The sequence below is a fragment of the Manis javanica genome, chromosome 1 (assembly GCF_040802235.1).
Source record: "Manis javanica isolate MJ-LG chromosome 1, MJ_LKY, whole genome shotgun sequence".
NCBI lineage: Eukaryota > Metazoa > Chordata > Mammalia > Pholidota > Manidae > Manis > Manis javanica.
The window spans coordinates 96488287-96515241 of NC_133156.1; the positions used below are offsets into that span (position 1 = coordinate 96488287).

The window sequence follows — 26955 nt, forward strand, 5'->3', positions numbered from 1 at the left end:
CACCCATCCCCCTCCTCAACCCCCCACCATCTGTGAATTCTGGCAGTCACTAATCTGTTCTCCATCCCTATAATGTAGCCATTTCTGGAATGTTATATAAATTGAATCATACAGTATACAATGCATACAACTCTTTGAGACTGGCTTTTTCTCACTCAGCATAATGCCCTGAGGTCGATACCAGCCCTTTCTTATATTTAGAAAATTATGTTACTTAAGCTACTTTGTATTGCTTGAGTTATTTATTTATGTTTGATAAAGGAATTAAACAGTTTTTGTTATTATGGACAGATTATATAAATACACTGAACTGGTAATTCCCTGGGTTTTAAATGTGCAGGCCTAAGTGCCAGACACAATGTCCATAGAGGGGCCCCATCCAGTGACCTCATCTGGTGGAGTCAGGAGGGCGCCTCCTGCACATGTCCCCCAAGTCATGATTACAGGCTCCATTATTACCTATGATCCACAGGGCCCCCTGATTCATGTGAGGTGTGCAAAATAAGGACATACAACAGAACGACTTAAATCTTTTTATTGCTCAAGGATGGTAAGAAAAACAAATGAAAACAAATGACTCAGTTTGCATTTAAGGATGATGAAACAGTTTTCAAAATGGGGCATATTAATAACCTCATTTGTTATTATCACTTTCAGAAGAAATTAGAATAGCCTCTCTGAATGTAAAAGCAGTCTTGGTGCTCAATTTACCACAAGAGACAATATTTCTCTGAAGTCCGGTGTCCCTTTTTGCCCTCCATGCCTCTGCAGCTTCCTCCTTTGGGCCACCGTGTTCTCACACCTTCTTAAGGTGTCTGCCCTGAGCACTGAATCTTGAGCTTGCTTTTGTGGCTGTGCATGCTAATCAAGAGCGTGCAAAACATCTCTGCCCTTCACTTTGAAAGGGACACACTTGGCAGTATTTTATTTCAATTGATTCTCTCCGCATTTCCACTGTATATTACAGCATCACAGAAGGTCATCAAAACAAGTGCAGCAACCTGGCCTGAGGAGGGAAGGTACCAGGGGCAAGAAGTGGCTGCAGCCTTTCCTTTCTCAGGCAGAGCCATGGAGGTGAAGGAGAGGAATAACTGAGGAATTTTTACAGAGTTAATGGTAAGTGTGCAAGAATATTTCCAAGTTAGCTTGGGTAAGTAAGTGTGGGGCTTGGCGGGGAGACTTCAGACTGAGCACTAATTGAAAGAACATCTCAGGAACTTTGAACAAGAAACTCCTGGGGCCAAGCTTCATGGATCTTCACTCTAGAACTGTCTGGTCATGCCTTACGAATACTGTGCCTCTCCTCTGCTTCTGCCTGATTTTCTCTGCATCTCTGTTTACACAACCTGTAAGTTTCGGTTCTTCTTCATTCAAATTTTGGAGGGATTTGATTGGATGAGCTAATCACTTTTTTCAGGCCAGCCTCTGGGTTAGCTGCTCTTAGCTCAGGGTCTGCCTCTGGTCCGATCAGATGTAGCTGGAAGAGATTGGGTTGCATGTATGTGACTTCAAATGTGGCTGCTTAAGTCCGACCCTCCCCAGAAGCTGCAGTGCATTTTCTCTTAAATGGGGCTATAGATGTGGCAGTCATCATGGTTGATGTGTCTAATGTAAAAGAAAAAAAAGGAAGAGAGATGGATAAGCAGTTGGTTTTCTCCTCTTCAAAGATCAGTTTCAAAGTATGGTTCCCAGGGGAAAGACAATGGCTAGTAAACGGGGCTGCAGTAAACTGATCTGTTCCTCACTCACAGGTAGATACCATCTACCAACTTATTACTATAAGACGGTAACTAAATCTTCAAACTACATTCATGAATTTTCAGTCTATATTTCCCATGTGGATTAATCAGCTATTTCCATAATAATTTTGCATAGCAACTCCAACAACTCAACAAACGTTTATTTCTCATTCATGGATCTAAGTTGTGGCTCTTGTTAGCGCCGCTGAACTCACCTGGAGTCAGCTGGGCGTGGCCCTGGGCTGCCGGTCGGAGTCAGGTCTGCTCCCTGAATCTCCTGTTCTGGGACTCAGGCTGAAGGAGCTATTGGGAATGTGATCCTCTCCCAACAGATGGAAGAACTGCAAGAGACGGAGCCAAGCTCGGCAAACACAATCTGTTCCTATAGTAACTGCCACTATTTCAGTGATCAGAGCAGGTCACATGGTCCAGCACAACACAGGCAGAGAAGCACGCTCTTCCCATGCATTGGGGGTGAAATATTTGCTAAATAATAATTGATTAGACCATGTAGTTCTCCCTCCTACTCTGAATCATGGTGAAAACTACCAAACGAGTCAGTTGGTGGCACACTGGCTGGCGCTGCAACCTCCCTGAAAGGAAAATCCACACCCCACCTCTACGTGTGCCTGTCTTCAAAATACCTAACGTTATGTAGGATTCTCAGAGGTTGCTCAATAAAATTCCCTTTAACGGATCAAAATCAGCAGAGTTCTGGACTAGGATCAGCATCAATCAACATGTGACTGTGGTCAAGTAATATTTTCTCTGTTTGAAGGTTGGACTATATAGAAGATGAAATGGCTAAACACTAGTTCAGAGCAGAGGTTCTGAAGTCAAAATGCTTGGGTTCTAATCCTAATTCACAGCTTCCTAGCTGTGTGACTTTAGGCAAGGTGCTTAGCCTCTCTGTGCCAGTTTCCTCATTGATAGTGTGAGGGTATTAATAATGAATGCTTGATAGGGTTGTTCTGAGATCACATGGTATATTCATAGAAAGCCCATCAAGGAGGGCCTGACCCATGGGAAGTATTTGATTGTTACAAGCAAGCTTAAAAAAATAAAAAGCAATCCTGCCTTTTAAGAAAGGCAGAATGACGAAGTGGAAAGAGCTGAGATTCAGACTCAAAAGAACTTCTGTCAAACCCAGCTCCTCTAGTCAGACCCCCTACGGCCTTGACCTAGTCCCTGCATCCTCACCTGTGAAATAATGGCTCCTTTCCCTGCCCATGTGAGAATCAGGTGACATGTGTAAAGGAACTTTTACAAAGTGAAAACCACCAGAAAAATCTGAGCTGCTTTTATCAAATTATTTCTCTTTTTTTTTTTTTTTTTGCATTACTTCTCTGGTGACAAATAATGGATGGTAAAGGAATTCTTTACTGGACATTCTTAATTCCATCCTTAGAGATGTGCCAATAACACACATTACTCTGAAGCTCTTGGTAGTATAAATCATTGCCCTCCCTAACCTAGCAGACAATCTTCACAGATGCCCATAGACAGGAGCATGTCCCTCTTTCCTGAGTGAATACTTTGACTTTTCATAATTCCATAATGATGACAGTGAATATCTTGAGATTTTCACTGAATATATACTTTGTGCTACTGTTTGGCCTATGCATATTGTCTCCACTTTCTGTTTTCCCATCCCCTCATGCAGCCCCTGCACTTTCAATTTTCCACAGCAGCTGCTGTTGTCAAGGTCACTAATGACTTCACTGCCATATCATTGCTCAGCAAAATTACTCTACCGAGCAGCAGTTCTGATTTGATAGTTGATTACTGCCTCCCTCTTAAAAGACTTTCATCAACTGACCTCTGGGATACCAGCCTCTTGGTTCTCCTCTTCCCACCCTGGCTACTCCTTCTCCAGCTCCTCTGTCATCCTCTGAATGTTGGAGACTCAGTCCTCAGATCTCCTCTCATCTCTGTGCACACTCACTCCCGAGTGATCTCATTCAGCCTGGTGGCCTCAAATACCATCTCCTTGTTGACAATTCTGAAATTTAATTCTGGAGCCCAGACATCACCTCTGAACTCCCGAGTGATAAATCCAACTGCCACTTGTCACCTCCACTTAGATGTCTAAGTGAAATCTCATATGTGATGTGTCCAAGCTAAGCTCCTGTTCTCCTGACTTTAACCTGCTTTCCCCCACCCAGTCTGCCACTTCTCAGTAAATGGCAACTCCATTCTTGTTGCTCAGAACAAAAACACAGGAACCATCCTCGCCTCTCTCTCTCTCACACCCCACACACAATTTACCAGTAATCCTTTAAGCTTTGCATTCAAGTTCCATCCAGAACTGGAAATCCTCTCCCCCTTTTTAACCACCTCTACCATTTGCATCTTCATCTGAGCAGCATGATATCTTGCCTGGATTACGGAAATGGGCTTCCTGTTTCTACCCTTGTGCTACCCTCCTCTCCTCTTCTAAGAAGATCCTTTTAGAACATTAGTAATATTATGTTACTCCCTTAATGAATACCTTCCCAGTGACTTCCTATATCACTCAGAATAAACCCCAAAGCCTTACTCTGACCTGCAAGAACTTGTAAGTTCTGGTCCCCATTTACCTCTCTGACCACCTCTTCTAAGATACTCCTTCTTACTGTTGGCTTCCTCTGCTCCAGCCACACTAGCTTCTTTGTTCCTCCTTGGGCACACCAACCTACTTTGACCACAAGGCCTTTGCACTTCCCACCAAGATTGTCCCTCTTTCAAAACATCGTAGGCATAAACTCACTAGACAAAGAAAGAAGTTACTAGACAAAGTGGGTGTCCCCAGAGGTAGGATTTTGAAGATTACTATTTTCTCTTTGATGCTCTTTAAAACTTTTCTAATTATTTTCAATAAATACTACATATCAATCTTGTAATCAGAATATAAATATGATTTGAATTAGAGCAATGATCATAAAGGACAGTACTGTCTGTTCAAATGCTGTTGCTTAAATACAATGTAAAAAGGCTGCCCTGTCTCCAAGCAGGCTCCTCCTACAGCCTAGAGAATGGGTCCACAGGGGGCCACACAGAATCAGCACCCCATCCTTTTTGCCTCTTCCACATTTCCACCAGTTCCTAAGCTTCACACCAGGATAGTGATGATTGATCTCTGGGTGAAGATTCTGACTCGCCAGATTAAACTGCAATAAAATGTGTTTTAATATGTAATCTAGGATGATAAATAAATTGTTAATTTCCCCTGATAAGTGGCATTACCTGTCATTCTAAAAATTAATCTTATTTAAGAGATGCTTAAAATATGGAGCAATAGCATGGTTAATGAGTAATTTTATCTGTGTGGATGATGAATCCTGATTCTTTCGAGGCTATTTTCCTTTAGAGCTATTAGTTACTACCTTCTTTTCTCATTTGTTACAGAGATTTACATTCTGATTTTACAGAGTTCTCTCTGTAAAGTAGAAAAAACACCGTCAGCCTACTTGTGAATTTGATATAAACAAGAACAAATTCTTGAGGCACAGTAAATGATGAAAGTCAAGACAGCATAGTTGAGGAGTCTCCCTAAGGTTTGGTAGGTGGGTGTCAAGAGCATGAAAGAAAGATGATTTTGGAAGAAAAATGACTTGGTGTGCCAGGCATCAATCATTGCTGGCAGCATTAGATCCAAGTTCATTTTTAAACTCACATGTTTCCTGGAAGATAACTGGACAAGGAAGTGTGACATAAGATGAGAGATGGACTGGAGAGGTCTATTTATCATGGATTTTATTATGTGTTTCAAACCTTTTGTGTATGTGTATGACTTTGAGGCCCTTCGGAAATGTTAAACTGAAACCTGCTTTTAAATTTCCACAGTTTTCATGCTTCTCTGCAGTTTGCTCTATTCCTTGAAGAGATCTGCAGGGTGGAATCAACTTTATAGCCTCTGTGCAGCTCCAGGCCCTGTCCTGTGTTAACACCTTGGCTGCCACTGTATTGCCCCAACTGAGTCCCCAGAGCCTGTGACATAAAGAAGGCAAAGCTTTGGCTGGAGTTAACATAACTCAGCTGTCATGTGCTTAGAAATGGGATAGATGCATATCCTGGGAGTAATCCTGTGATTTAAAGAACTCCATCAGACTTAACCAATATTTATTGATTCTGCTTAAGAAAAACACCAAATTTGGCTGGTTTGTCTCCCTTTTTGCAGGGAGTTTGACTTCTCAGCCACTGGTAGCTCAGAACCTCTACTTTTTCTTCTCAGAAGTGGTCTATACAGCCACCTCTCCCACAATAATGCCTACCAACTGTACCCCAATGGCTTGTCAACAGCCCAGGGACCATGTCTGCTGTATGTCATAACCTAAAGCCCAGTACAGTTTGGCATATAAAAATGTTCAATAAATATTCACTGAATAAATGGATGGGTGGATTACTAGATGCATGTTGTCCCATCTCCCGTGCAAGTCCCCACAAATTCTTGCCCCAGCATTCCCTCCAGGTTGCCAGCAGCTCTGTACTGTGTTCATACACTACCCACTTGGGGGAGGAGGCTGGAGCCTGCCAAGCTGCCCACACAGGCTCCTCATCACCCCGGGCATAGTTTCTGCACTTGCAAAAAGCACTAGTCCTGTCATTCCTGCCCAGGCCTTCGAACCCTTCCATTGTAGTTCCTGTTGAAGTTAAAACAAAAGCAAGGGCTTTGTAATTGTATCTGCAGTATGCTAATGACTCAAAATGTGCTGGACATATACCACAGTACTGCCACCTACATCCTCATGGTTGTTCCTTTTAATTACCGCAGGTGGTTGCACAAGGATGGGGAAGGTCCCTTGATTGGAGTGACGTAAACCTGCCCAAGAAGCTTCATCTTACTCTGTTATTTGCCCCTATATACTGCTGGGCTCTGCTGTTATCATGCATTCCTGAATTTTTATTGCAGCCTGGACATTGGTGTCTGTCCTCTGGTATTTGTTTTGCAACCAAGATTTCACTTCCTACATGATGTAAATGTGATGGATTCACCCACTGCCATCACACCAGTGTAGTAGTACACGAGGCCTACTCATTTCAGCAACGTCCTTTATTCCTGTGAGGGCCCCTCTGGCACTTGGTCATGACTTGTGTTTCCTCAAACCCTCTTGGGTTAGATACTTTGGGTTTGTGATTAACAACCAGTATAGATTTTTACTGAGCTCTAAGTAGGAAACACTTTCACTAGTCATATACAAAACAACCACCTAACACTAACACCAATAATGACAGCCAGTACTATGTACTTCTTACCATGTGCCAGACACTGCTTCAAGTGTTTAACATATTAACTCATTTACGTCCCATAATAACCCTCAGTGATAGACATCACTGTGATCGTCTCCATTTATGAATGAGCAGACTGAGGCACAAAGACATCAACAACTTGCTGAACACATGTCGTGAAAGACAGAACAAAAACCCAGGCAATCTTTTTTTTTAACTGAAGTGTCGTTGATATGCAATCTTATATTGGTTTCAAGTATACAACACAGTGATTCAACAGTTACCTATTTTATTGAATCCTCAGCCCCACTAGTGCAGTTACTATCTGCTAGCACAGGAGGATGTTACAGAATCATTGACTATATTCTCCATGCTGCACTACCATCCCGTGACCAACTTATATTATGATTGAGAATTTTTGTGCCCCTTTATTCCCCTCACCCTCTCCACCCACCCAATCCCAACCCTCCCCCATGGTAACCAACAGTCACTTCTCACTGTCTATGAGGCTACTGCTATTTTTTTCACTTAATTTTCTTTTGTTTTTAGATTCCAAAAATAAGTTACATCATATGGTTTTTGTCTTTCTCTGCTGGGCTTATGTTGCTTAGCATAATACTCTCTAGGTTCATCCTTGGTGTTGCAAATGGCAGGATTTCTTTCTTTTTATGGCTGAATATATTCCATTATATATATGTACACATCTTCTTTATCTATTCATCTAGTGATGGACAGTTTGGTTGCTTCCATAACTTGGCTATTGTAAATAATGTGGCAATAAACATAGGGGTGCATTTATCTTTTCAAATCAGGGACTTGGTTTTCTTTGGACAAATTCCTAGAAATGGAATATTCCTGGGTTGTATGGCATTTCTATTTTACTTTTTTGAGGAACCTCCATGCTGCTTTCCACAATGGCTGCACCAATTGACATTTCCACCAACAGTGTAGGAGGGTTCCCTTTCCCCACATCCTTGTCAACACTTACTCTTTCTTGTCTTTTGGATAGTGGCCATTCTGACTGGTGTGAGGTGATACCTCATTGTGATTTTTATTTATATTTCCCTGATGATTAGCATTATGGAGCATTTTTCACATGCCTGTTGACCTTCTGTATTTCTTTCTTGGAAAAATGTCTGTTCAGGCCCTCCACCCATTTTTTAATTGGGTTATTTGTTTTTTTGATGTTGAGGTGTATGAGTTCTTTATATATTTTGGACATTATAAAGCATTCTTTATATATTTTGGGTGTCCTCTTTGTACAAATCATTTACCAATATATTCTTCCATATTGTAGGTTGCCTTTTCATTCTGTTGATATGTCCTTTGCTATACAGAAATTTTTAGTTTGATGTAGTCCAACTTGTTCATTTTTTATTTTGTTTCCCTTGTCCAGTGAGATGTATCCAGAAAAGACTGCTCATGCTTATGTACAAGAGATTTTTGCTTGTTTTCTTCTAAAAGTTTTATGGTTTCATGTCTTACATTTAGGCCTTTGATCCATTTTGAGTTTACTTTTGTGTATGGAATTAGACATTAATCTAGTTTCATTCTCTTGCATGTAGCTGTCCAGTTTTCCTAACACCAGTTTACTGAAGAGACTGTCTTTTCCTCCTTGTATATTCATGCCTCCTTTATCACATATTAATTAACCATAGATGTATGAGTTTATATCTGGGCTCTCTATTCTGTTCCATTGATCAATAGGTCTGTCCTTGTGCCAGTATCATACTGTTTTGATTAGTGTAGCTTTGTAGTATAGCTTGAAGGGGAGCTTGGTCCCCCCAGCTTTGTTCTTCTTTCTCAGGATTGCTTTGGCTACTTGGGGTCTTTTGTGGTTCCATATGAATTTTAGAATTATTTGATCTAATTCATTGAAAAATGCCCTTAGTATTTTGTTAGGGATTGAACTGAATCTGTAAATTGCTTTGGGCAAGATGGCCATTTTGATAATAATAATTCCTCCTATCCATGAGCATGGGATAGATTTCCATTTATTTGTGTCTTTTTTATCTTCCCTCATAAGTGCCCTATAGTTTTCAGAGTACAGGCCTTGCACCTCCTTGGTTAGGTTTATTCCTAGGTATTTTATTCTTTTTGATGTAATTGTAAATGCAATTGTTTTCCTGATTTCTCTTTCTGCTAGTTCATCACTAGTATATGGGAACACAACAGATTTCTGTGTATTAATTTTATATCCTGCAACTTTGCTGAATCCAGCTATTAGTTCCAATAGTTTTTTGGTGGAGTCTTCAGGGTTTTCTATATGTAATATCATGTCATCTGCAAATAGTGACAGTTTAATTTCTTTCTTACCAATTTGGATGCCTTCTCTTTGTCTAGTCTGATTTCCATGTCTAGGACCTCCATACTATGTAGAATAAAAGTGGTGAGAGTAGACAACCTTGTCTTGTTCCTGATCTTAGAGGAAAGACTTTCAGCTTTTCACCATTGAGTATGTTAGCTGTGGTTTTGTCATATATGGCCTTTACTATGTTGAAGTACATACTTTCTATACCCATTGTGTAGAGAGTTTTTATTATGAATGGAAGTTGAATTTTGTCAAATGCTGAAAAAGTTAATACTAATGCTAATATGAGTGATGCTGGCCTCACAGAATGAATTTGGAAGTGTTCCCTCCTCTTCTACCTTTTGGAATACTTAAAGAAGGAAGAATATTACCTACCATTTGCAGCAACAAATGGATGGAACATAAGAGGGTATTATGCTTAGTAAAATAAGCCAGGCAGAGAAAGACAAGTACTAAATGAGTTCCTCATTTGTGGAGTATAACAACTAAGCAAAACTGAAGTAACAAAACAGCTGCAGACTCACAGGCTCCAAGAAGGGACTAGTGTTTACCAAAGGGGAGCAGTGGGGGAGGGTGGGTGTGGAGGGAGGGAGAAGGGGATTGAGGGGCATTATTATTGGCACACATGGTGTGGTGAGGGATCATGTGGGAAACAGTGTTAACACAGAGAAGACAAGTAGTGGTATCTTGTCTACACTGTGGTATCTTACTACACTGATGGACAGTGATTTCAATGAGATATGGGGGGGACTTGATGATATGGATGAATGTAGTAACCACAATGTTTTTCACATGAAACCTTTATAAGAGTGCATATCAGTGATACCTTAATAAAAAAAAAAGAAGAAGAAGGAAGATATTAGCTCTTTCAAATGTTTTGTAGAATTCATCTGTGAAGCCATCTGGTCCTGGAATTTTGTTTGTTGGAAGTTTTTTGATTACTAATTCAATTTCATTTCTGGTAATTGGTCTGTTAAAATTTTCTATTTCTTCCTTGGTCAATCTTGGAAGATTGTACTTTTCTAGGAATTTGTCCATTTCTTCTAGGTTGTCCAATATATTGGCATATAATTCTTCATAGAATTCTCTAATAATTCTTTGTATTTCTGTGGTGTCAGTTTTGACTATTCTTTTCTCAATTCCATTTTTGTTTGTGTCGTCTCTCTTTTTTTCATGATAAAGCTGGCTAGGGGTGTGTCTATTTTTGTTTATCTTCTCAGAGAACCAATTCTTGGTTTCATTGATTTTTTTCTATTGTTTTATTCTTCTCTATTTTATTTATTTATGCCCTGATCTTTATGTCCCTCCTTCTACTTATTTTGGGTTTCATTTGTTCTTCATTGTCTAGTTTCTTTAATTGTGAGTTCAGACTGTTTATTTGGAATTTTTCTTGTTTCTTGAGGTAAGCCTGTATTGCATTGTACTTTCCTCCTAGAACTGCTTTTGCAGCACCCCACAAATTTTGGACTGTTGTGTTTTTGCTTTCCTTTGTCTCTGTGTATTGCTTGATTTCTGTTTTGATTTGTTCACTGATCAATTGATTATTTAGAAGCATGTTATTTGGCCTTCATGTGTTTGTGTGGTTTGTGACCTTTTTTGTGTAATCTATTCTACTTTCATAACATTGTGGTCTGAGAAATTGCTTGATATAATTTCAATCCTTTTGAATTCATTGAGGCTCTTTTTGTTGCCTAGTATGTGATCTATTCTGGACAACATTCCATGTACACTAGGGAAAAATGTGTATTCCTGCTGCTTTGGGGTGAAATGTTCTGTAGATATCTGTTAAGTCCATCTGATCTAATATGCTGTTCTGTGCCTCTGATTCCTTATTTATTTTCTGTCTGGTTGATCTGTCCATTGATGTAAGTGGCATGTTAAGTCCCCTAATATGAATTAATTGCAGTCTAGGTCCCCCATTCATTCTGTTAGTATTTGTTTTACCTATTTAGTGCTCCTATGTTGGGTGTATAGACATTTATAATGGTTATGGCATCTTGTTGGACTGACCCCATTGTCATTATGTAATGTATCATTACATAATGTCCTTCTTTGTCTCTTATTACTTTCTTTTTTTTTGAAATCTATTTTGTCTGATACAAGTACTGCAACTCCTGCTTTTTTTTTCTCCCTATTATTTGCATGAAATATCTTTTTCCATCCCTTCACTTTCAGTCTGTATATGTCTTTAGGTCTGAAATGAGTCTCTTGTAGGCAGCATATAGATGGATCTTGTTTCTTTATCCACTCTGCCATCCTGTCCTTTGGTTGGTGCTTTCAGTCCATTTACATGTAAAGTGGTTATTGATAAGTATGTACTTATTGCCATTTTAATTGTTTTCTGGTTGGTTCCTCTCTGTTTCTTTCTTCCTCTTTTATAATCTTCTTTTGTTACTTGATGGTTTTCTTTAGTGTTCTGACTGGATTTCTCTTTAAAAATTGTTTTGTGTATCTATTATAGGCTTTCAGATTGTGGTTACTACAATGTGTTCTTTAACTCCTTTCAGGTTCCCAGAACCAATTCCAATGTGTGTGGTGGGGTGAGTGGTCTTCCCCCACACACAACACCAAGCAATTCTCAAACATCATCAGGGTGTCCGAGAACCCTATTCAATTCTGATGCTATCTGCCCGGAGAGAGCACCAGATTCTCAGGTTAAGGGCTCCATCCTACAAGGCTCTCCTCCACCCCCAACTCCAGATGCCTGTTGCAAGCCCCAGGCAGTTAACCTGTGCTTCTGATGTACCAGCTACAGATTGGAGGTTCACACAACCTTTCCCTTAGGTTTGATTAATTTGTGAGAGGGGCTCACAGGACTCAGGAAAACAGTTTAATAAAGGATACCATAAAGGACACAAGTTAATAGCCAGATGAAGAGATACATAAGGCTATGTCCCAAGTAAAGAAGCTTCCATCCTCATGGAGCTTGGGGCCTGGCTCAGTGGCACATGGAGGCATTCTGGTTCCCCAAGAGTAGAAGTTCCCTCTGACAGAGAAGCAGGATCCAAGACGGTGATAAGCTCTTCTCAGTGGGTTCTGTGAGGGCTTCATTGCATAGTCATGACTGACTAAATTATTGGCCATTGGCTGATTCAACCTCCAATCCCCGCCTTTGTGTGGTATTCAAAAGTCTCTTATTGGCATAGAAAACACCCATTTCACATAGAAGACTCTGCAGTGTTTTCAGGAGGAACTGAGGTTGAAGACCAAATATACCTGGGAAATATATATTTGGTCATCTGAATGTATTTGTTGTGATTCATTATATTGCAGTTACCATAAGGTTCATGGATAGGTTCCTAAGCATATAATGGTCTATATTAAGTTGATGATTGCTCTACTTTAAACACAATCTAAAAGTACTTTTTATTCTTCTTCCTCTTCCACACTTTATATATTAAATGTCATAATCTGCATTTTTTGTTGGTTCTACTACTTTTGTTTTGTTTTAATTTCATACCTTCTTGGTAATTAACTGGCCTACTACCTTTACTGTGGGTTTATTTTCATTGGTGAAAACTGTTTAGGCTTAAGAACATTTCCATCTACAGAAGTCCCTTTAACATACTCTGTAATGCCATTTTACTGGCAGTGAATACCTTCAGCCTTCATTTATCAAACCCAGACAATCTTAGTCTGAATCTAAGCTGCAAATCCCTATACCTTTGACTCTTACCTAAAACAGTAAGCATAATTATAGCACTGCATTCTCCAATCTTAATATCTCTAATCTTCATACATATGCTCCCATTAGCCACCTATGCCCCTCCCCACCTTTTCAAACTTATAGATTAATACTAACACTCACTGATAATTATGGGGCACTCACAGTGTGTCAGGCAATGTGGAAAATACTTTACATTCAATATCTCATTTGATTTTCATAATTACCTCCCAATATACACATTATTTTGTCCCTCACTTCTCAGAAGAGCAAACTGAGGCCTGGTGAGGGGAAGTAATTCACCCAAAGTCCCACAGCCAGTAAAGTGGCTGAGCCAGGATCCCATCCCTGGTCTCTGCAGCCCGATCATTACTCTGCAGAAGCTATCTGAGCCCCACTCTCAGCCTGGAGTGCTAACTTCAGCTCCAGGATAACATGTCCTTCAAAACTCTACTAGTTATCGATATCTTTGTAGCCCACTGAGGTCTTTTTCCCTTTGGATTTCCTACCCCCAGTCCCACGTACCACACCCAGTCAGTGAGCTACTGGAAGGTAAGTCCACTATGTTATTTTTATTTCTTTTGCAGTCCCTCCCTGGACCATATAGACAGAATATGCCCACCATGCATATACTGACTCAGTCACTTGGCCTGGTTACTTGACACAAAGAGGGCCAGCTCTTTGGGAATGCATCCCTACTAGGACACTGTGGTTCATTCCTTTTCTTTATTCGCTTTTCCTCCCTTGACTTGAGGTCTGACTTTTCTGTTCATCTGGATAAATATTCCCCTTCCTTTGCTGCCTTCACAGCTCCCCCAGTGGGATCAGTGGGCTCTAATCAAGGGCACTAGACATCACCCTAGACCCGAAGACTTTACTGAAAGCACCTGGTGTTCTTTCCTCCAAACTGAAGTAAAGCACAATGGTCAGAGCTGCTTTTCTTAAAGAGGGAATTCCCAGAAATCAGATTTAGGCTCCAGGCATGCAAACAAAAGAAAGCCAAGTTCCACCACTGGTCCCCACTAGTAATTACAGACCCAACCAATACACCCCCAGCCTAATGGTAGGAGTGGAGCATCCACATGAGACCTGTGTGGCAGCAGCATTTCCAGACAATTTGACCAACCTCTTTAAGAAACTGCATATTGAAGATGCGCCAGACTAGACACCCTGCTGAGTACTTCCATGTACATAAGGTTGATTTCCTCCCACTGACATTGCAATTACTATACATGAAGCCATATACATGTAAAAGTCAAACTGCTTTTATAATGGACTTTTATATTCAGCAGTTCATTTAGCCAACTTTATAAACTTGCCAAGTCTCATAGCTTTATGCTTTCATTCTGGAGCACACCCCATCATCTACCTGTAAATTGATGGATGGTTTATATTCTCCTGTATTGCTTGCTTAGAAATATGTTTCTGCTATATTTATAAGATACTCTCAGTCAGCTTGGGCTATTCTTACTGACGTACCATGAAAATAAAGTCACACTACATGTCCTCCCTCCTGACACCTGTCTGATAAGGATTTTGCTATTGCAGATGAAGTAAGTGCATTAGTTGATATTCTGAGGGCCTCGTGTATGTCATCAGAATGAGGACTGGCACTGTCTGGAGCATTTAAAAGAGGAATCACTACCCCAGAACTGCTTACTTATCTCAGCTTTCAAAATAAATATTTGCCCAATAATGCAGCAGGTTTATGAGCTGCATTTAATACAATAATGAAAAAGTCTATCACTGTGTGCAAGAGAGAGACAAAGAAGAGTTAAGGTTGCCATGGGAGTCCATGGCACTTCTGAACTTTTATGATTATGAACAATAATTAGAGGTAATGCTTTATGGTGGTGAAGCACCTTGTCAGCTCCTGATAATTGTAAAGTGTTTGCAATTAACTTACCCTCCGAGACTGAAGTTGGTGTAATTAACCCCATGAGGAGAAGCAGCCCAACAAAGGGGAGTCACATGGGGAGAGCCAACCTGCTTTGCAGTGGCATAGATAAAAAGAGACCTCACCAGTCCTTGCCTGCGCCACCTCCATCACAAATGTCTGCCATAGGTTCCCTTCTTGGTCCAAGGCATTTTGCTCAGATGTCTGGGTTGGCTGGTTACGTGGTAGTGTTTGCCGGCACTGTGGAGAAGTGGGTGGGTTCAAAGCCCCGGCCTCAGGACCTCAATATTTCATTTCATTGGGAGTGGATATGCAGACCTGCACAGCTGTGACAAGAGGAATGCAGAAAACACCTGGGGGAAGGGAAGTTGGAGATGTGCTGCTCAGCTGTAATCAGCTAAAACTTCATGAAATCAATACTTTTGTCTTCTCTTATCTAAGCAGCTACAATTTAAGGTTGGTCGTTAGTCTGCCAACTCTTCTACTTACTGTACTGTGACATAAACATGCTCTTAAGCTTCTATAGAAAGCTGGGAAAGAGTGTATATTCTTCATGCAAAGTGCTATTGACATATATATATATATATATATATATATATACACACACACACACACACATATACACACACACACACATATATATAAATAAATATATATTACATATACAGAGACATATAAATGTCTACATATTAGAGAGACATATATGTCAACATAATCATATAATAAGATAATGTTATTATACACACACACATATATATGTTCACACATACATATATATACAAGTAAATCTCTGAAATAAGTGAATCATATGCTTTGGCTCCATCATATCAATAAAAAACTAGATGTCCACTTTCTTCAAAGGAAAACAAAGTATAACTCAGGATACTCTCAGCCAACATTCCCTTCTGTTGCAACTTAAATCTCCATGGACAAATCAAACATTTCATTTTCTTGGTTGAGGCTATTGCATTCTGTATGCTGACAGATTCCAATGAGGAAATGTGTTGGGCTACTGCCATTGATGAACTTAACCCCATTTCTCAATCCCCGCACCAACTCCCCACACAGCCCTGAGAGGGTTCCATAATGGATTACAGCATCAACTCAAGACATGGGGGTGATAGATTATATAGAGCTGCATGGAGGACCACCTTTGCCAACAGTATAGGAAGATGGCAAGAGTGTTTTCCCTTGAAGCAGTGCTCTCATGAATACCTGCCCCCAGCAAGACTAGTGCTTTAGCCCTAGTCAGTGTGGCTGAGCCAGCTGTGGACGGAACAGACTAGGCAAGCCATGGCTTTTGCTTTACTCTGAGGAAGAATCTGTACAGCACAAAGCCTCTACCATGTTTTAAAAGAATGTTTTGTACCAGAAAAGCTAATTTTCTATGATTAATTTCATTACCTTTGTGAGACTGTCACTCCATATATATTTGAAAGGTAGATTACAGTCCCTTTTGATGATTCTCTACATGCCACAGGGACTCTCCAAGACTTCCAACAAAAAATAAATCCAAATGCAACTGTGAATAATACCTCCTGGGCCCTAGGAAAGAGAAATGTTCATGTGCCATGAAAAGAAGAGAGTTTTGAGTCATTTGCAAGTCACCCTGCAGGAGTTCAGAGGGTGGGGAAGGAACTAGGGGAGGACAGAAAAGCCAGGTGCAGGACTGAAGTCGGAGAGAGGTGAGCTAGGGTAGTTCACTTTCTACCTCATACACTTACGTACTGTTTGGCGATCTTACAAGTTTCATTTTGTTGGTAACAAGAACAAATGTTGGTTATTTATGATCCCCACTGCTTTTAAGTAGTTCAGGGTGTATGCTGTTTGCTGAGCTAGTGATGAGAGAAGAGATGCAAGCCGAAGACACAGAGCCTGAGCCAAATGACCAGATCAGATGGGAAGAATCAGAGAGGTCCTCCAGAAAGCTCTCAGAGTGGGAGACAGGAGTTAGGGATGGATTCGCAACTTCAAGGGCAAGGACTGAAAAGAAAGGGAGATCCTGTGCCTGAACACTGAGAAGTAAGACTTAGGAAAACAAGAGCATAGTGGATGGAGGTTTCCCTCCCTCCTTCCCTCCCTCTCTTCTTCCCTTCCATCATTAATTTTCTTTCTTCCTCTTTCTGTCTCTTTTACAAAATTCTGTGTGCTATGCAATATAGCCCCTCTCTGGCCCACTATAAACCATTAGTAAAGTCTACATTTATCACCAATGCCTGTGGAGTAAGTTTCCTTTTTTAGAGATGTGAGAAAATGCTAAATCCTACTTTGGGGTGGCATGAGGGAAAACTACGAGACAGCCACATACATACTCATTTGGTTCCTACAGTCACAGAAGACGGTCGGTGTAACTGACAGAGTGAGAAAGAACATGTGAGTTTGGAGCCCTGACCACTCATTCCTTTACACATGTAGCAGCTCTGGCCTCTGGCCTTCACATTCTGCAGTGGCCCCTGCCCACCTCCCCACCTCCCCTATCCAGAGGGAAGCCCACCCACGTGGTCATTCTCAAGGCAGTGCCCAGGACTGGGGGAAACCATCAGACCCACTGCATGAGCCCAGGCCACCATGGGGCCAAGTGAGGTCAGCCCCACTGGCTGCAGCTTTTCAGCACACTCTCTCACTCTTTGGAGAGGGCTGGCTAGGCCTGTCCTCCTAATTCTGCACAAACTCTATAGGCCCAGGTTCAGGCGGGAGCATGAAGTCAGAGAGCTTGGAAGTGCAAGCCAACAGTCGTCCAAGCCATATGGGAGTCAGGAACAGAGGACAAAGGTGCACTGAAACTCTTCTCAGAGTTTGCAGAGGCAGGTGTCAAAGGAGGCGGCACCTCCTGCATATTCTTAACACGTCTTTGCAAGACTTGAGACCTTGCACATCTACTCATGGTGCTGATCAAAAGAGCTTTTTTGAGAGATTAGAAAAGAGAAGAAAAGAAAACCCAAGTGTTCGCACATGCAGTCTTCCTAATTAACACTGCAGGCCCAGAGCAGAAAGAAAGCACATCAGATTTTTTTGAGGCAGCTGTTCTCCTACTAGCATCTCTTCTCAGGGAAGCTGCGGGCTAATGCTCTGTGATTCTGTGAATTCAGAGAGAGGCCTCTGGCTGCTTCAGATGGAGGAAGGCAAGCTGACGTCTGGGGCAAAGTAATCATTCCCAATGCTGGCCACACTGTGGGCTGGAATCATATTACCGGGAATTCACATGGGCCAAGTGTAACACAAAAGCCTGTAATGATTGTTTACCGTGTGCCAGGCCCCATGCTAAATTCATTTCCTACAGTCTCTCGTTTCAACCTCCCCACAACTCCCTGCGGTATTAGCCCCACCCCTACCCTCACCAATGAAGAAATGTCACTGCCTGAGGTCACCAGCTAGGAGGTGATGGAGAAGTTCAAAGACAGGTTTGTCTGAATCACAGCCCATCCATCATGCTCTCCAGCAGTGTGCTAGACTCCCACCTCTGAGCCTCCTCTTCTTTGGATATTGGGCTATTTTCAGTGCCTGGCATAGTTGGGACTGGATTTAAGCTTGATAATTATGAAAGTGACATTTTTTTTAAGTTGGCCCTCCTTCCTGAAACTATCCCTAACCCCAGGGATCCCCTGTGTGCTCACAGCACACCCACATCTGACCCTAGCAGGGCACACATTGCATTTGCTTGTAATCATTTATTTAATCTGTCTTTCCTATAACACTGTGAGCAACTCGGGGGCAAGAGACATCTAGCACAATGTCTGCTACACAGCAGATGTTTACAGAATGAGTGAATGACCTAAAGCAGATCCTAAATGAATTATACAACAAAATAACAATGGAGTAGCTGTATACAAAGGAGAGAACACCAGAGTGGAATCAGATATGCTGCCCTCAAATCTAGCTACCTTACTTATTAGCTGTGTGCCTTTGCACAAATCAGTTAGCCTTTCTGGGCTTCTGGTGTCTTGTCTATAAATCAAGGCAGTTGCACTTGGGCTCCTCAAGGCCACATCCAATGCTGATGCTCTATGAATTCAGGCTGAGCAAAGTCCATGCAGCTCCTTCATGAAACTACCCACTCAGGTAAGACACTCCATGCTCAATATGAAGAAATGCCCTGCCTCAGACCCAGAGTTCAAGGACTTACCTCCTGGGCTGGGCAGCCCCACAGCTCTGCCCCTGTTCCCTTGGCTACTTCTCTGCCCAGGAAGCAACATGTCTGCCACATTCCTTTGGTTTGATCCCCACTTCAGGCTCTTTCTGGTTCAACTTCCTCCTTAACTACTCACCCATCTCTCCCTATAGACCTGGTTCTCCAGGGAATATTCCTTTGGTCTGTCCCACCCTTGTGTGCAGGACCCACTCAGGAGCTTCAACACCTCTAATTAGAATGTCAGTCTCCATCTCTCCATCTTAAAGTGATTACCTAGACCTACAGCCCATTAGGAGACACTCATCCATGAAGGGTTAATACTACTTTACCACTGTGAGGTGTTAATGTATTTAAGCACACAGACTGGAGGGCACGCTGCAATACAGATATTACTAATTAACACCATTCCAATATGCACATTATTAATTGGGCACTTACAATTCTTGAATACATTCCCTCCATCAAGTGGCCTTGTAAGAGAGTGTGAGAGCAGTGTGTGAATTAGATCATAGGGCCACTCAGTCACTGCACACCACACACTGACCAGGCAGCTAACCAGAAAGGCAGGTTCAGAGTGCTTCAGACAGAAAAATGCCCTTTCTGCCTCATGTTGCGTGTGGATCTATCTAGGCCAGAAGCTTTTGCAGTGAGACAATGGCAAAGAGACAGCAATAATATGGGAGTTCTGTTTTCTAAGCTTGACATGCTTGGGAGGAAATGATTTAAACTTGTCTCTAAAATGGGGGGAGGAGGAAGCCACTCCGAGGCATATTTGCAAAGGGCTTTGAATTGCAGGAATGAGAGGAAAACCTAGGAATGGGAGGATGCAGAACCTGGAGGGGAAAGCGTCTAGGGAGGGTATGCCACGCCTCCCCACTAGCGAGGCCTGAGGACAAGGAATCTGCCTGCAACCCTGAAGGGCAGAGCAGGGCAGGGGGTGGAAAATGTGGCTCTATGTGAGCAGCACTCTTTAATTCCAGCTCTAGGGTGGTGAGCTTCCTGTCCCCATAAGTTTTCAGTTGAATCTGGAGGGTTACATGGCAGGATTGTCACAAATGAGCTTCACTCATATGGATGGGCTCAAATCAGGTGAACCCTAAGCTCTGACCCTGACATCTGACTAGATTTGCTTGGCCTCATAACTCTGAGAAGGCAATGCTGAGACAGCAGGCAGTTGGCCATGGGAGTCTATCTTGGCCTCGAAAGTCTGTTCATTTTTAAATTTCTTTTCCACACTGTTACTGTCACGGCAGATATTTTAGTTCCCAACCACCTTCTCCTTTGCTGCATTGCCTTAGAGAGGTTGCAAGAGTTAAATCCTTGTTTCTCTAGCCACTCTTGTAGCTGGGGGTGACCAAGTGAACCAGATCTGGCCTATGAACAAAAATGGAATTCCGGGTGAGGGAGGAAGCTTGTGAGGGCTGTGGGTCTCAGGGCCCATCGGGAAACGGGGAGCCCACTCAAAGTAGGCTAACTGGAAGAGGGTTTAACAAAGGTGTGGGCAGGATAGGACGATTACCAGGGTAATGCTAGTAACAGCAGAGCATTCCCATTCATAGACCCAAAGGGCTGAGGAGGAGAAGCCATCAGCAGCCCCAGAAGGCAGGAATTGTGTGGAAAGGGCAGCCTGGAGAGGAGCTGTGGCCTTTGGCTGAGAGGCATGGCCAGCCCCAGGCAACTCCATGGCCCTGGCAGAAAGGACATCTCCTAGGACCAGTCAGGATCCTCTCCCTGGTCAAGTAGACTCACTGACTACTGACAGCTCCGTGGGGATGGAAGGCAGAGGAACTGGCCCTTCCCAGGGGAGAGTCCTACCAGGTCTCTAATTACTCACAGCCGTCTGCCGATAGTTAATCATGTGTGTCTTTTAATCACAGAGTGCACCATGTCCTTGATCCCAGCTCATCAACCTCTGCACAGTCACTCAAAGCATAGGAACAATCCTTCCCTTAAGTGCTTAAAATCTGGGGAGATAAATAAGCATGCATGCAGGGGAGAATTAGAGGATGTTCGAACATTAAACTTCACCAGAACAGCCATCGATGCTACAAAAATTAAAGGGAGCTATCGGTCAGTGTGGGCAGGCAGACAAGAGACAAAATTCTAGTCCCACTGCACATTGGCTGAGTGATCCCGGACAGTTACCTAATCTCTCTGAACCTCACTTTCCTTCTCTGTAAAATGGGAAGAATACTCCCCTTTCTGGGCTGTTTTAAAGATTATAGATAATATACATAAATTAGTATATAGTGATAACATTCCTCTAGTGTGTATTATATGCCGAGTACTGCTCACAGATTAACTCTGTGAAGTAGGTACTATCTCATCCCAGCATATGAAGCAGGAAACTGAGTAACTAGGATGTAAGTAACCTGCCCAAGGTCAGCAGCGAGTAGGTGACAGAACCAGAATTTGTACCCTGGCAGACTGGCTAGAAGCAGTCTTACCTGCTACACCACACTGGCCAATACTTAATATTGGCCTAGATGCTTAATAATCTGTCATTTCTCCTAGAAGGCCCACCACATCCAACACACCCACCATAACCACCACCATGAGTGTGAGCTAAACTATTTGGTGAAGTTCCCATCAATGTAACATCTGTGCCTAAAAGTCAGAATAAGTTTTGCTAGTTAAGTGGGAAGAAGAAGAAAGAACAGCTCAAGCACAGGTGGGAGTGGCACTGGCCCAGAGAGGGACAGGGCAGACCCTCCCGGTTAAAGCATGGCATGGGCTATGGGGCAATAAAAATGACTCAGATTGGTGGGGCTGAGGCCAGACCCCGAAGCTCCTGCAAGCTGTGCTGGGGAGTCTGGTTTCAGTGACAGCCATGGGTGGCAGACCAGTGCTTGGGTGGGGCAAGCTGACATTTGTAACAGAAGCCGTGTTTTAGAACATTATCTAAAAAGCAGAGATCAGCCTTAGCAGGAAGTCCAGCAAGGACACAGTTCGTAATAATGAGATCTAAAGTGGTGAGAACATGAAACCGTAAAAGAAGGGCAGATGTGTCATTGTGAGGGCCCGACTTTGGTGAAGGAGTTAGAGGAGTGAGCAAAAGGGAATGAGGAAGGACACAATAACGTGCCTCCAGCCTTACCAGCTGTAACCCTTAAAAGATCTATTGCAGCATCCTCAGCATTCATCTCCTCTGGTGAGCTCGCTTCAGCTGGGTACAGGGCAGCAAGCATTTATAAAGCATGGACCATATTCTAGCCCTGCATGTGACGGGCACCTGGGGAAGTGCATTACATGGGCCTGAGCCCCCTTGACACCAGAGGGAGGGTGCTTTCCTCCTCCTGGAAAGCAGATAGGAACAGCACACTATGCCTGACTCTCTGAAGCCCTTCCAAGAGATGGGCTGTATATGGGCAGCGATACCGGAAACGAACTCTCTGAAAATCTTTTAACAATTCTTTTGTCTAGAAATCGCAAGTCTTTTGATATGAACTACACTCCCACACATTTTTTAAAGGAAAGATGATGGGAAAGCTTGTCCCTTTATATCCAAATAATGTAAAAGATGATAGAGAGTAGATGTCACCACAGGTTTAAATTTCTGCCCTTGGAGAAACTAGAAATGGGTCAGAACACGCCCAACCTGGGAACCTGATTGCGGGGTCACTGTTGCAAACTCAGAGCTTTTTTGCAGATCATTTTCTTGCAAACCCCTCTGCAGTCCATTCCCTCTCACAAGTGAAACACCAGCTGCGGGTTTTGACGCTAAATACAGGACTGAATCATCCCACCTTTAGGCAGTGGGCTGAAACAATGTGGGAAATATGAGGCATTAAATTAAAGAGAATAAAGAGCCAGTGAAGCCCTTTGGTCAGACTCAGCTGGCAGGGAATCTCCTACTCTTACTTCCCTAGGCCATATGCCCTGCATGCAGGCAGGACTCCCTTCCTGGGAATGGCGAGGCTAGGGAAGCTCCCTCCAACCCGGCAGCAGGTTCCAGAGGGACCCAGGCCAAAGATGACAAGGGACTGTCTACCAGCAGAGAGGCTCTCAGTCCAGCAGAACCCCTACCCAGCAGGGTTTCCTTCTAAACAGCCGAGCCCAGTTCACAGGCAAGGAGAAATTACACCAGTCTGACAAGGTTTATGCTGTCAGAAAGCACGTTTTATTTTCACCCTCAAGCCTGTGATCTTCTAGGTGTCTGCAAATTAAGGAATTATTCTTGCCAATATGTAGAAATTAAGTTATTCTGCTGTGTGTTCTTGCCTGCACTTCCCCCTTGGTGTTGGCTCTGAGGGCTGGAGCTGGCTGACCTCTGTGGAGTCTGAACTGAGCTGGAATCTTGCCTGTAACACTTTCAAGCTATGTTAACCTGGGTGAATATTTTTTAACCCCCTCTGGACTTCAGTCTCCTCATATGCAAAATACCCAGGGTTAGCATGTAGCAGTACTTCTTTCCATTTTATGACCAGATAATATTCCATGGTATGGATGCATCACATTTTATTTATTCATTCACCAAATGATGGACATTTGGATTGTTTCCACTTTTTGGTTACTATGGATAATGCTGCTATAAATATTTGTTTTTGTGTAGACATATGTTTTTATTTCTCTTTGGTAGAAACCTAGCAGTAGAATTGCAATGCTGTGTGGGAAACTTTGGTTTAACCTTATAAGAAATTGTCAAAGTGGCTGTACCATTTTACATGGTCATAGCAATGTAGAAGTGCCCCCATTTTCCCACACCTTCACCAGCATTTGTTATCATCTGTCTTTTTGATTATAGCCATTCTAGTGGGTGTGAAATGGTATCTCACTGTGGCTGAAATTTGCATTCCCCTAATGACTAATGATGTGGTTCATCTTTTCAAGTCCTCAGTTATCATTCATCTATCTTCTTTCTCCACTAAATTGCCTTGTACCTTTGTTGAAGTCAATAAACTTTAAGTATAAGGATTTATTTCTGGGCTTTCAATTCTGTTCCATTGATGTAGATGCTCATCCTATGCCAGTACTACACTGGCTTGATAACTGTAGCTTTATAATAAGTTCTGAAATTGGGAAGTGAAAGTTCTCCAATTCTGTTCTTTTTTTGTGCAAACTTATTTTGGTTATTCTGGGTTTTTGCTTTTTTCCATACAAATTTTAGGACTAGCCTGTCACTTTTTGTTTTTTTAAAATAGGCTGGGATTTTTACAAGAACTACAGATCAATTTGGGAAAAACTGGCATCTTAACAATGTTGAGTGTTATAATCCACAAACATGAAATGTACCTTTATGTATTTAGATCTTCTCTAATTTCCCTTAGGAGCATTTTGTAATTTTCAGTACAATCTTGAACTTTTTTTGTTAAACTTATTCCTAAGTATTTTGTTCTTTTTAGTAGTACTGTGAATGGAATTGTTTTCTTTATTTTTCAATTGTTCATTGCTCATATATACTAATACAATTGATTTTTTTTGTCTTCTGTGATCTCACTGAACTTGCTATTAATTCTAAAGGTGTGTGTATGTGTGTTTCTTAGGATTTCTATCTAATCTAATCTAATTTTAAAGTTGTACTTTAAATACAATTATAACAAGTTTATCAACCCAGTTTGCTAACACACAACAGACTAGAAGCTGCAAATTAGGAGAACAAGTGATCCAAGAAGCAGGTACCCTGGTGTCCCTAGAGATGACACACAGTCTGACAGTAAACAGGACAGAAAGGGAAAAAAGGTAGAAAAAAGACACAGAACTCAGAGGCTCGGTAGTTAGGAGCATTCAGTGCAGGGGTGAGCATCACACATCTCCAGATACTGACCACACCACAACATTAGCAGCTATGATAATTCCAAAAAAGAAAAAACATAAATTAGGTTCAATGGACTTCTATTCAAGAAAAATACATTGGTTATGCATTTGTCATTACACCTAAAATGACAGTATTTCTAAAGTTTTGACATTTGCTAGAATACACTTCTCTTCTATTAAAGTTGACTCAGAGATGCTCTCTGAAGTGCTGTCTTCTCTTTCCTCTGAATCCAGGGTCACCCTGGTTGTTACCAGGGCCATCAGGTATTTTCCCAGGGGTGCCTGTAGTCCTCCTCTGTGTCTTAGAAGCTTCTCAAGTTAATTTGCATTAGAAAATCTTCTCCTGCCAGCATGGAGGAGTTTGCTAAGTCTGGTGGTGGTCTGACACGGCCTGTCTGTGTTCTCAGGACAATGGCCTATGAGTCAGACCCAGGGAGAAGGAAATTAATACTGTGGAATGACCTCCTAACTGAGGGAGAAGGAAGCCGGAGCTATTAAACTGAGTTAAGTGCTCAAACACACAGCACAGCCCTGCCCCCGGGGCAGGCTTTCTGCCTGCTAGCCTCCCATCAGCTCAGATGGAACAGATGGGCTGGGCCCCAGGAGACAAAGATGCCCAGGATGTGCAGGATGCGGCCTGTCCTTTGCAGAGCTCCCAGAAGTCTGCCCAGGGAACGGCCCCGGTGGTGGGGATGGAGAGAAGGGCCAGCTGTTCCCCCAGGTCCAGGGACGATTCAGCTGTGTGCCTTAGGGGGCAGGTGATACTCCAAGGAATCGCTCCTGTTTCCATTGGCGGCTTTCCGGGTGTGAAGAGGGTGCTGCTCTCCGTCACTGTGCACTGCAGTCATGAGCAACAGAGATGCTATCTCCTCGCCGATCCCCTGGGCAGGATTCAGCTTCCCCAAGGCCCTGGGAAGACGTCCATGCCTACTCCCATCTCCTAGTTGAGTCTGACCCTGTCTCCCCAGATTCCTTCTTACTCTCAGCTCCCTTTCTGCCTCTTCAGAAAATCCACTTTCCCCCTCATAGACATCCCTATAGCAAACAGCCAAAGCAAATACCAGGTCGCGGTCACGGCAACCCGTGTGAATATGATCTGCCTACCCACAAGGAGCCACTCTGCCTGGCTGGCTCCCTGTCAGCTCCTGAGACAGGCTCAGGCAGATCACACAGTAGCTGACTCCAGGCTGCAGGCTCTGGTGCCCAGCCCAGGGGCTGGGAACAGCGTGCTGCTTTGCCTGTGACGGGGCAGGAGACAGTCCAGCAAGAGAGGAAAGCTGCTGTATGGGGCTGGCAGCTTCGGCTGTACCCTTCCCCCACAAGCAGAGCACTGCCCCTCCCACTCCCCCACCCCCACTGTCATCCCAGAGTGCTGGCTGGGCATTAGCTTATTGATGGCCTGCCGTCCTAACATCAAACCAGGATCAGGAGACGGCAGGGTGCTGGTGCCCAGAAGAGGAATCAGGGACATCATGACCAGAAACAGAGTCTAGATTCCCACCCAGAAAGCCTTAGAGAAAACGAGAAGCTAAAAACAGTCTGCAAATAAGAAACCAAGCTGACAGGTAGACAAGCTTCCCGAGTTGTGAAACCAGGAGCACACTCCTGGGTTCAGGGAGTGTGGAAGGAGTGGACTAGTGGAAGCACAAAGCATTTTTCTCATATGTTTGAGAATGACTGGTTAATCAGGGACTTGAAGCAGGGGGACCAGGCTGATTGGGGGCAGGGCAGACGAAGCACTAGCCCTGGGCATCTGTGGGAGAGCTAAATATGGGAACCCCAAACAGAAGCAGCACAGCTTGTCCCCTGCCAGGAAGCCAATCAGAGTTCTCCAAACAGCAGCTCTTTCAGTAACAATGCAAGAACCTTTCCTGCTTCCAGCACTATAAAGGACCAAGTTGTTCCACATGCACAGGATCACTCTTCAAGTGGCAAAACTTCCTATTTTAATAACTTTAAATAATAACCTTCAAATCAACACCTGTGGCTTTTACCATTTAAAAAAAAAAGATAATCATGAAGCCTGTGATCCCTATAACTCATTTATAAAGGTGAACATGCACCAGATTCTTTTTATGTGCTAGGCACCAGAGTGAATTTGAAAACGCTTCAGGCATAAGTTCTGCTCACTAAGAGCTTATGCAGTGAGAGAGAATATAAGCTATATTCACAAACAACCATGAAACAAGGTAGATGGTGGCACCTCACAGGAGATTTCTTTTAGGAGAGATCTGAACCACATGCTATGTGCAT

General features: G+C 42.7%; 1 long non-coding RNA gene across 1 annotated transcript in view; it reads right to left on the reverse strand.

The window, feature by feature from the left end:
• Positions 1-519: 519 nt before the first annotated feature.
• Positions 520-26955, reverse strand: part of LOC108392290 (uncharacterized) — a 201460-nt gene continuing 175024 nt past the window's right edge. The window contains exon 3 of the long non-coding RNA XR_012130641.1: positions 520-1605. This is a non-coding gene — a long non-coding RNA (uncharacterized lncRNA). The remainder of the gene's footprint in view (positions 1606-26955) is intronic.